The following is a 9,584-nucleotide window of genomic DNA, read 5'->3' as shown; positions in this document are numbered from 1 at the left end:
GAAGACCAATCCACTAATCCAGTGGCTGGGTTTTCGTCTATTAGTTCCGACTTTCAAAATCGCTTATTGTAAATTTAGAGATTAGTTCACCCTCATCAACGTGGTGTTCTTGGCAATGCTGAATGTCGACTAGAACGCAACTTATTTCTGCGACAATCAAGCTTGTATATATATATATTTTTTATATTTCAACTAAATTAAATTTTTTGATTTGTTTTGATGAGGTTTGCAGTTAGCTCGTCACAATATTCCAATTACAATGGTTGATTCCAATCAATTAACTTGGTGTGCCTCTTGGTCGGTAACATGCAAAATGCATGATTAAAAGTTTAAAAAATATATATTATATGATAAATAAAAAAAAAGTTCGGATAGAAATTATTAGACTCGTGAAGAGGTCCTCAATATCAACTTCGTAATTCAGGACCAGGATCGCGACCAAAACATGGACCCGAATGATTACGAACAAGACCAGAGCCAGGACCGTCCGAACGAAAGGCAAATCCTGAGCCCGCTCGACCACGACAAAGACCTCCCAGAACAGGTCCAGGACCACCCAGAACAAGTCGAGGAATTCCGCGATTCCGATTATACTGATCAAAGCCAGGACCTTTTCAACCAAGGCCAAGTCCAGGACCATCGCAATAAAGGCCAAGTTCAGGAACGGCGGGTAATCATCATGAGTGTAATGTTATTGTCTAGAAACATTTTTCGTATAAACATGGTTTTCTTCTATTTACTTGAATTGTTTCTAATTATTAGAAGACCAATCCACTAATGCAGTGGCTGGTTTTTCGTCTATTAGTTCCGACTTTCAAAATCGCTTACTGTAAATTTAAAGATCAGTTCACCTTCATCAACGTGGTGTTCTTGGGAGTGCTAGACCAGCGGCTATCGGATGGTTAGTGTCGACTAGAACGCAACTTATTTCTGCGACAATCAAGCTTGTTTATATTATTTTTTTTTATATTTCAACTAAATTAAATTTTTTGATTTGTTTTGTTGAGGTTTGCAGTTAGCTCGTCACAATATTCCAATTACAATGATTGATTCCAATCAATTAACCTGGTGTGCCTCTTGGTCGGTAACATGCAAAATGCATGATTAAAATTTAAAAAATATATATTATATATTATAAAAGTAAAAAAAAAGTTTGGATAGAAATTATTAGACTCGTGAAGAGGTCCTCAATATCAACTTCGTATTTCAGGACCAGGATCGTGACCAAGACATGGACCCGAATGGTTACAAACAAGACCAGAGCCAGGACCGTCCGGACGAAAGGCAAATCCTGAGCCCGCTCGACCACCACAAAGACCTCCCAGAACAGGTCCAGGACCCCCCAGAACAAGTCGAGGAATTCCCCGATTCCGACTATAACGATCAAAGCCAGTACCTTTTCAACCAAGGTCAAGTTCAGGACCATCGCGATAAAGGCCAAGTTCAGGAACGGCGGGTAATCATCATGAGTGTAATGTAATTGTCTAGAAACATTTTTGTATAAACATGGTTTTCTTCTATTTACTTGAATTGTTTCTAATTATTAGGAGACCAATCCACTAATCCGGTGGCTGGTTTTTCGTCTATTAGTTCCGACTTTCAAAATCGCTTACTGTAAATTCAGAGATTAGTTCACCCTCATCAACGTGGTGTTCTTGGAAGTGCTAGACCAGCGGCTATCGGATGGTTAGTGTCGACTAGAACGCAACTTATTTCTGCGACAATCAAGCTTGTTTATATTATTTTTTTTTATATTTCATCTAAATTAAATTTTTTGATTTGTTTTGTTGAGGTTTGCAGTTAGCTCGTCACAATATTCCAATTACAATACTAGGCAACTGAACAAATTTTTCAAGAACAGCGAAGTATTATTCTATAATTAAAACCAACTTATTTCAGGATCGTGATAGAAATATAAAAAAAAAGAATAATCACGAAAACAATAGAGGTAAGTAACATAATTTTGATGATCTTGTTATTTTCAAACCCAATTCAGCCGACCTCCGTCTGATCGTCTTGTATAACGGTCCTAAAATCTCATAACTTTTTGTTCAAACGTGCGATTAACTTCAGTTAGATTGTGAAGCGTGATTTGGCCGCTTCATGCCAGCCGTTTATCGAGACGTTTGTGCCTTTTGCTCCACCGTGTCAGTAGAAAATTTTTTTTTTTTTTTTTGAAAAAAGTTTTGTTTTGGTATCGGTGTGATGAATCCAGACGAAACCGACTCGACAACAAAGTCTCTCAAAAAAGACAATTACGTCATTTTTAGGCAGGTATAGAATTGCCCTTTGAGACACCATAGAACTCTAGATATTCAAGAAACAAAGAGCGCGAATTTTCGCGAGGAATTTCGAGCGAGCACAATCATTGTTTGTTTATTATTGAGCGGGTAAAATTCGTAATAGCTTGTTTACACGCTGAGAAAGATTGCTCAAATTAATTTCTTTTGAGTAAGAACAGATTCATTGTATATATCACAGCTTTCAAACATTTACAAGGTATAAAACTCGTAAAATTGAAAATATGATAAAGAAAAATGACGTGCTACCTTGAACCCGAACGATGGATGAGACACGCATATATTGTGCTTGAAAAAGACGCAAAAGATTCTTATTGCTTTTGTTTTGACCTGGACGACGATAAGACGTATACATAAATTTTATTAACTCTTCAACTCACCAATCATATTAGGGCCATATTAATAAGCACTCGAGAAATAAGGATGTTTTTTTAATCGTTTAATCTTGTTGTGTCAAAACACTTTTTGATCCAAAAGTTAATGATCGTCATTTACACTCTGGGTAAGTAGTGAAAGTGACATTTGATCTTGAAAACTTACGTAATCTGGTCAACATCTGGTCACTGAACATGAGAATGTAGAGTTGACACCAACCAATGATGGATTTGTTTGTCGTGAGTTCAATTGATTTGTTTGTTTATTCACTTATACATAATTTTGAAATGAATGAGTTTATTTTCTGAACTATGTCAGAGCGGACCAGTGGCCTGCGTAAAGATTTTTTAAAATTCAATCAAAGAAATGTTAGATATGTAGGTACCGTTAGAAAATTTTCACTCCACTGCGAACTACAAATTATTTACAAACCAACCCTTGTCTGTGGGAGTTGACAGAATTTTGACTGCCTATGCGGATTAGAATTTTTTTTTAGTTTTAGTAATCTTTCATTGCACAGATACTTTTCTAAAAATATTCTTATTATACAGTTTATTCAAAAACATTTCGCATCCGGCAAACGATTTTAATCCAGAACTGTAGGCTGAAGTTCGAAAGTACGGGGAAATTGAAACTGGAATTGTGAGTGATATTTTTTTACGTACAATAGCTTGTATAATCGGCATAACCAATGATATGCATCGATCTAAATCTATTGGTTTGGCATTGCAACCTAATTCATTAAGGGATTTATTTTGAGTTGGAAAGCACGGAATATAAACCTGAGATATTTAACCTATGAGGACAACATATTTAGTTCTGACGATTTAACCATTAGTCCCAACAAGTCTCTCATCAAGAAGCTGTTATATATCCAAGATTTTGATAGTGTCAGACAACGCATTAGTCATCAAAACGTGAAAGCGTATATTGAAGCTTTAATCAGCTCTACCAAGCCCTAGTTCCCCGTGTTGATACTGGAATGGTATTTTACAACCACATGAAGGCAATTGTCTGTGTCATAATTTAAAATCTAAAGTGGTAATAAAATAGCTTTTATAAAAAGGTTTTAAAATCATTGAGTTGGGGGTTAAAAAAATTTTCTTTCGTTTATTGTGTAAATATCTGTTTTCTGCAACAAATTCCATAGTGACCAAGATCGAATTATTCTCTGTCATGATTCAGAAGTCGGAATTATTTTTATATAAACTCAATGTTGGGGGTCGAATACGCGTTTGATATTTTTTATACGTTTTAAAAATACTTATTTTTGTCTACTGTTTTCCAGCATTTTCCCATTTGTTATCACTTTTTCAGATTTTCAGACACAACTATGAAAAATATTTGAAATATATGAAAAAAATATGAAAAATGAAAAAAAAATTTCAGATTTTCAGACACAACTATGAAAAATAGGGCAGAAGCTCTTATATCTACGCAAAAGGTGAGACAACTAAATATAGATAAAAAGGTAACTACTAGTGATCTACGATTAGCCAAACAGTTATTTATTATCTTTTACTTTGTTTAATTGATATGTAGAGAGCATAACTTTTGTGCGTAACATCAAGGACAAACAGACGTTGATGTGTTGACAGAATAACTTTTTTCATATAAGTTGATTAAAAACTCATGGCTTTGTAGTTAATGGGAAAAATATAGTACCTGTAATGAATATAACGTTTTTGAAAGTTTAGAAATTATTTTTCAGTATGAGTTAAATATGAGGTTTTCTTGTCCAAACGACAACAATATGAGCAAAAAGTTTTAATGTTTCTTATAGTGAACTGGTCCCCGGTAAAGGCAGCGAAAGAAAAGTTCAAAAAGTTTTGGTATGAGGAATAAGGGGTTTATAATACAAGTTTCGACATTTAGCTCGTCGTCAAGGACAATGCCTCGCATCCATTCTGAACAAACAGAAATAAATAAGTAAGAGATAAATAAGTGAGATTTTTTTAGGAAAGTTTTGTCCTTAATGGACTGTTTTATTTCTTTTTCTCGAAAATATACGACACTATTCGATAATCATTATAGACGTGGTATCGCTTTTTTGAGTGAATGAGTTAGTGCCAATACATTCGTGTTAGTGTGCAGGAAAACTCTAAAATCGCATAGTGTAAATACTTCCCTTCATTACATGCATGCGGATTGTACAGATCAAGCGCAAATCGATGATTATGGAGTACTCACGTTACCCCCACTGATAGTAATAGAAAAATTTCGAAAATATTAACATATAGTTTAATCTATCACTATCAGCATATGACATTTTTGATGCATGGTGTGAAATAACGTAAATAGGTTTTTCAATGATAGAATGTCGGTTGTAACTCGCATTGTTCGGTCAATTTAGCTTTGGTTAAGTTTATATTAGTTTTCAGTTTATTTCACTTTCTCGAGAAGACAGGAAAGGACTGTGAGGCCATCGAGTCAACTGCTACTTTCACCATCTGTCTGTGGTAGATAGACGGGATTTCTTCATGTGGCAGATGAGATAACCCGTTAAGTTTTTTTTTTTCAAGGTCACGGACTTACTGAGCGCCATGCAGGGAACCTGAGATTGCCATTTTTAAATAATTTAGCATACATCGATCGACCCAGGGAATTCGTGAAAGGTTTAAAGTTTCAGGTCTGAAATATATATATCACTTAGCTTAGCTCATCAAATTCACAATTACGTTTTTTTTAACTTTTGTGCTGCAGATTCCAGAACAAGATTTAAGTTGCAAATTTTTAAGTTAACTTTTTACTATTAAGAGAGTAAGAGAAAGTGTAGCACTTTTCAGAAAAAAAAAAGTTAGAGAAGAGAAACTAAAAAAGAAAGGAGGAGCCATTTTGAAGTTTGTTAAAATTGCCTCTGCCAAAGAAACAGAAGAGGTTAGCAGTCACAGTAAATCGCTACCTCAAATTGAAATGGAAGAAGAAGTGGACCTCGAGCAAAACGACAACGAGGTGATCACTAAAATTGATCACGAAAACATTTCGCATCCGGCAAATGATTTTAATCCAGGGTAGACGTCTGCCTGCGGCACACGACGAGGGGGCAAATAGTCGGTTCGGCCCAGGCCGGTTGTGTCTACGACGCTCGGGCCGCCATTCGTTGCGTCGGACGGATCGCGGCATGATCCGACCGACGCCACTGACACCCCCTAACATAAACAGTTTTATCCGTATGGACAGGAGTCTATTTTCATTAATTTTGAGGTCCGTGATCACTCGACCGTGACGAAATTTTATAGGCATAAACTTTACTCCAACTACCTTGTATTACCCAAATATGAGACCTCCATCTATTACCGTTCTCGAAAAATGGCCTAAAATCACTGGTCCGTGACTGACGGCTACTTGAAAATAAATTCCGCTGATAAGTGATTGGATTAATTTTTCCGATCATGCCCATGACACGAAAATTTCATGGTATCGCAGTAAACTTGTGACAGCAAGTGTTTCAGGCGGTCGAATATTGAAGCGATCGGTATTGCCGTAACGGAGTGACGAATTTTGATAATCTCTGACATGCTTTGCTTGATTGACAATGAACTGGCGCCATTTTGGAACAAAATTTTTTTTTCGACATTCAATAAAAACATTGAAATCACCCGTGCAGCCGTAGAAATCAGATTTGTTGCCGTTTTTATGATCCACCCTCCAAATTCCGTACTCCGGTGGGTGGGTATTGACATGCACAAAGTGAGCCGTTGTGAACGTGTATGGAGAGTTATTCAAGAAAGTGGCAATTTCGTAAAGTCCAATTTCCGTTACACAAAAAGAATCTTTCTTAAGTTTTTGTTTTTTTTGCGATGCAATACGTTCGCCAGTTATCTTCAAATTTGAGTTTTCGCAATCAAGCACTGAAACGATATCGCGAACTTTGGTCCCTTTCATTTGATTTTTACCTCCATGTGATTCTTTGCCACAAGAGTACTTTAATAGGTATGCATTTGAAAATCGCAAATCACAGACAGCTACATTGAAGCATGATCGCAAGGCACATTGTATCAGTGGCATTGTTGGTAAATATGTACTGCCAGGTGGATTCCTGGTTGGGTAGTAGTGTCGTCCGCCATGGAGTCTGGGGTCTGTCATTGTTATGTTGTCCCCAATTTTGCCGTCTTCATCTCTCTGCTGGTACTTTTTTGCAAAATTTATCTTCAACATTCCGTTTAACATATCTTCTGAAAACATATTCTCTTTCTTTTCGAAGTGGTAATCGTGTCCATTGGGATATCTCGGCACTCGGCAAATAAAAGAACCTTCAGCATTTCTTCTTTTGTTGCGGCGTTCGCCGGCTCTGCTGCAATTGTGCGTTGACAACATCTCATACAATTGTTTCAAGTCTTCATAGTCGAAAATGTTCTTTACTATTCTCTTGAATAACAGCGATTTATAGTCAACACCAAATCCATCATCGTTAAAAACGGTATCAGGATTGCAAGATATTTGACTCCAAAGTTTCCTCAGTCGGCTCTGGATGTGGAGAAACGCCAATGAGAACATGTGCTTTGTTACCAGCCGACTCATGAGACTGGAACTCAAATCGAGCAAAGATATGAGGTATCGGTCCCATAACTTGATCAGGACTTTTGACCATGTAGTTAAGAAAAGCTGCTACAAAGCGTAACCATGAACGGTTGATGACTTCGATGTTGGCGGCATAAATACGCCGGTAGTCGTCGGGGCTATCACACATCTGCCTGATGCCTTCAATTATGCACCGTATGCCTGGTGACACGGATTCGTTGCACGTCATAGTCATCCAATACTTCCATGGATGCAGTTTTGTTAGTGCGGAAAGTGCTCTGAGTTTAAGGTTAGATTCGTAGTCTCCGTAAGGCAGGGAGACATCTTCCGCCATATAGTAAAGAGTGTTTTTCTCTGCCAAATGTTCTAACCCTTTTTTTGCAACCATAGCAGAGGATTGGCCGTTCAAACAGTCATTTAGCAGCAGGTCAAAGTGGTAATGGAGGCTTGAATGGTGCACGGCCGCAGGCAAATCGTGGTGGCGTATTCTAATTCTAATCAGATCCTTTTCGGACCTAAGTGATCTTTCGCCGCCAAAAACTGCATGGGAAAGGGAAAAGCAGATGATCCACTTTTTGCAACGAAATGTTGTGAAAAATTTTGTTGGATCGCCCCTGCTTTCTTACGTCTCCGCTATTGAAGTACGTTACAGCAGTCGTTTAATAAATAATGCGATTGGTAAGATTCCGAATTATTGGTCAGATGCATTGGTGCATTAGTTGGAAGCGTATGAAGCGGATGCAAGTCTTCAAATACGTCTTCATCCATATTTCGTTGATGTTGTAAAAATCAAAAACATATTCCGGATCCTCGTCGCTTTCTGTATCATGAATACCAACAGTATTAAAGTCTGCTTCCGCCCCTTCCTCATTTAAGAGAGGGCCGCTCAACCTGACTCCCTGTGGTTGCAAGTACATGACATCTTCTTTGTTGGAGTCCGATTCAAAATGTCTCTTTCAAATTCCAGTCGGGCACTGCAGATTTGTCCTATTTTTTTACGAACCTAATGTCCGGGGTTTCAGACACATTATTTAATATTTGACGTTATAATGAACAATAAAAAATGAAATGTTATCACGGATTTTTTTATTAGATCAGTAGATGAGTAGTAAATTAGATCAGTAGATCGAAAAATATAACGGGAACGCGAGCTAGTGCAAAGAATTAGACCTTTGTAGTTGAAGTGTGCAAACATTTAATCGCTGCCGCTAACAATGAGAATTATGTGTAAGATAATATTTTGAGGTAACCTACTTGCGATATCCTTCGATTCCATTGTTTCAATTACGCCATGTTGTGTACTTACGTTGTGAACTGCATTATGCGTTTTTCTACATGGAAAACGATAAGTTTTTGATACATTTTTGTCTGCGTTTATATTCGCATTCTTATGGGATTAATGTTGGATATATAAGTCTGTATATATTGCGATTATTTATTACAATATATTTCGGATATAAGTGGTGTTGGGAAGGACAGTGCTGATTTGAAACTACAAAACAAATTTTAGTATCACTAATATACCTATCCGGTTATGGAAACGATCATATCTGTCAGAAAAAGGTTGTTAGAGCATTTATAGTATTCACACCAAGTTGTACATGAATATTGAAATGCGGTGGAGGTGCAGTAATTTTTTGTTATTACTCTAATATTTTTTATGATACATGTTGCGTTATAGTCAAAGTTGTGCTTGATGTTACAGAGGCAGCTACTTATTTTCGTGAATATTTTAAATAAATAGCATTAATAATGTCAAATGTTCTTTTGGAAATCCTGGGCAAAGGATTTGAACATGTGCAAAGGATTGTGAACAGGCAATATCTGGAAGTTGAACTCGTCACGGTTTTGAACGGAGACAGAAGGAGAAGACGTAAGATAACAGGGCATCTTCTGCATATAAAACGAACAACTCCTCAATCAACTAAAATTTTAACAAGGATAAAAACAAAAGCTGAATATAATGTTTCTGCGACGTATTATAGAATTCTATTTATACGTTTTGGCACGTCAATGTCTGTCCTCATAATTAGACAGGACGAAGCAGCTCGCATATTACATGTTGAGAACAGGCTGTCCATCGGAGGGGCGGTTACTGTTCTCGAACCCCAGTGCGACAGTGAATGGAACGATTTACCAATTATCACGACGGAGCATCCGTTATTTCCTGATTCTTCGCCGCGGCAACCGTTACCTGAAGTAATACCACAAAGTTTGATAGGTAGCGGCGACTTCGCAAGCTTCTGCATGGCAATTGACAGAATTAACGTTATTTCTGTCAGTTTCATACCTGGATGCAATCACGAATACTGCGATTCTCGTTACGGTGTCAATTGCCCAGGGAGCGTTTCGAAGAGATTATGCAAAATGACCGTGCCGCAAGTTTGT

The sequence above is a fragment of the Styela clava genome, chromosome 13 (genome assembly GCF_964204865.1).
Source record: "Styela clava chromosome 13, kaStyClav1.hap1.2, whole genome shotgun sequence".
Classification (NCBI taxonomy): Eukaryota; Metazoa; Chordata; class Ascidiacea; order Stolidobranchia; family Styelidae; genus Styela; species Styela clava.
This window is presented reverse-complemented; position numbering follows the sequence as displayed.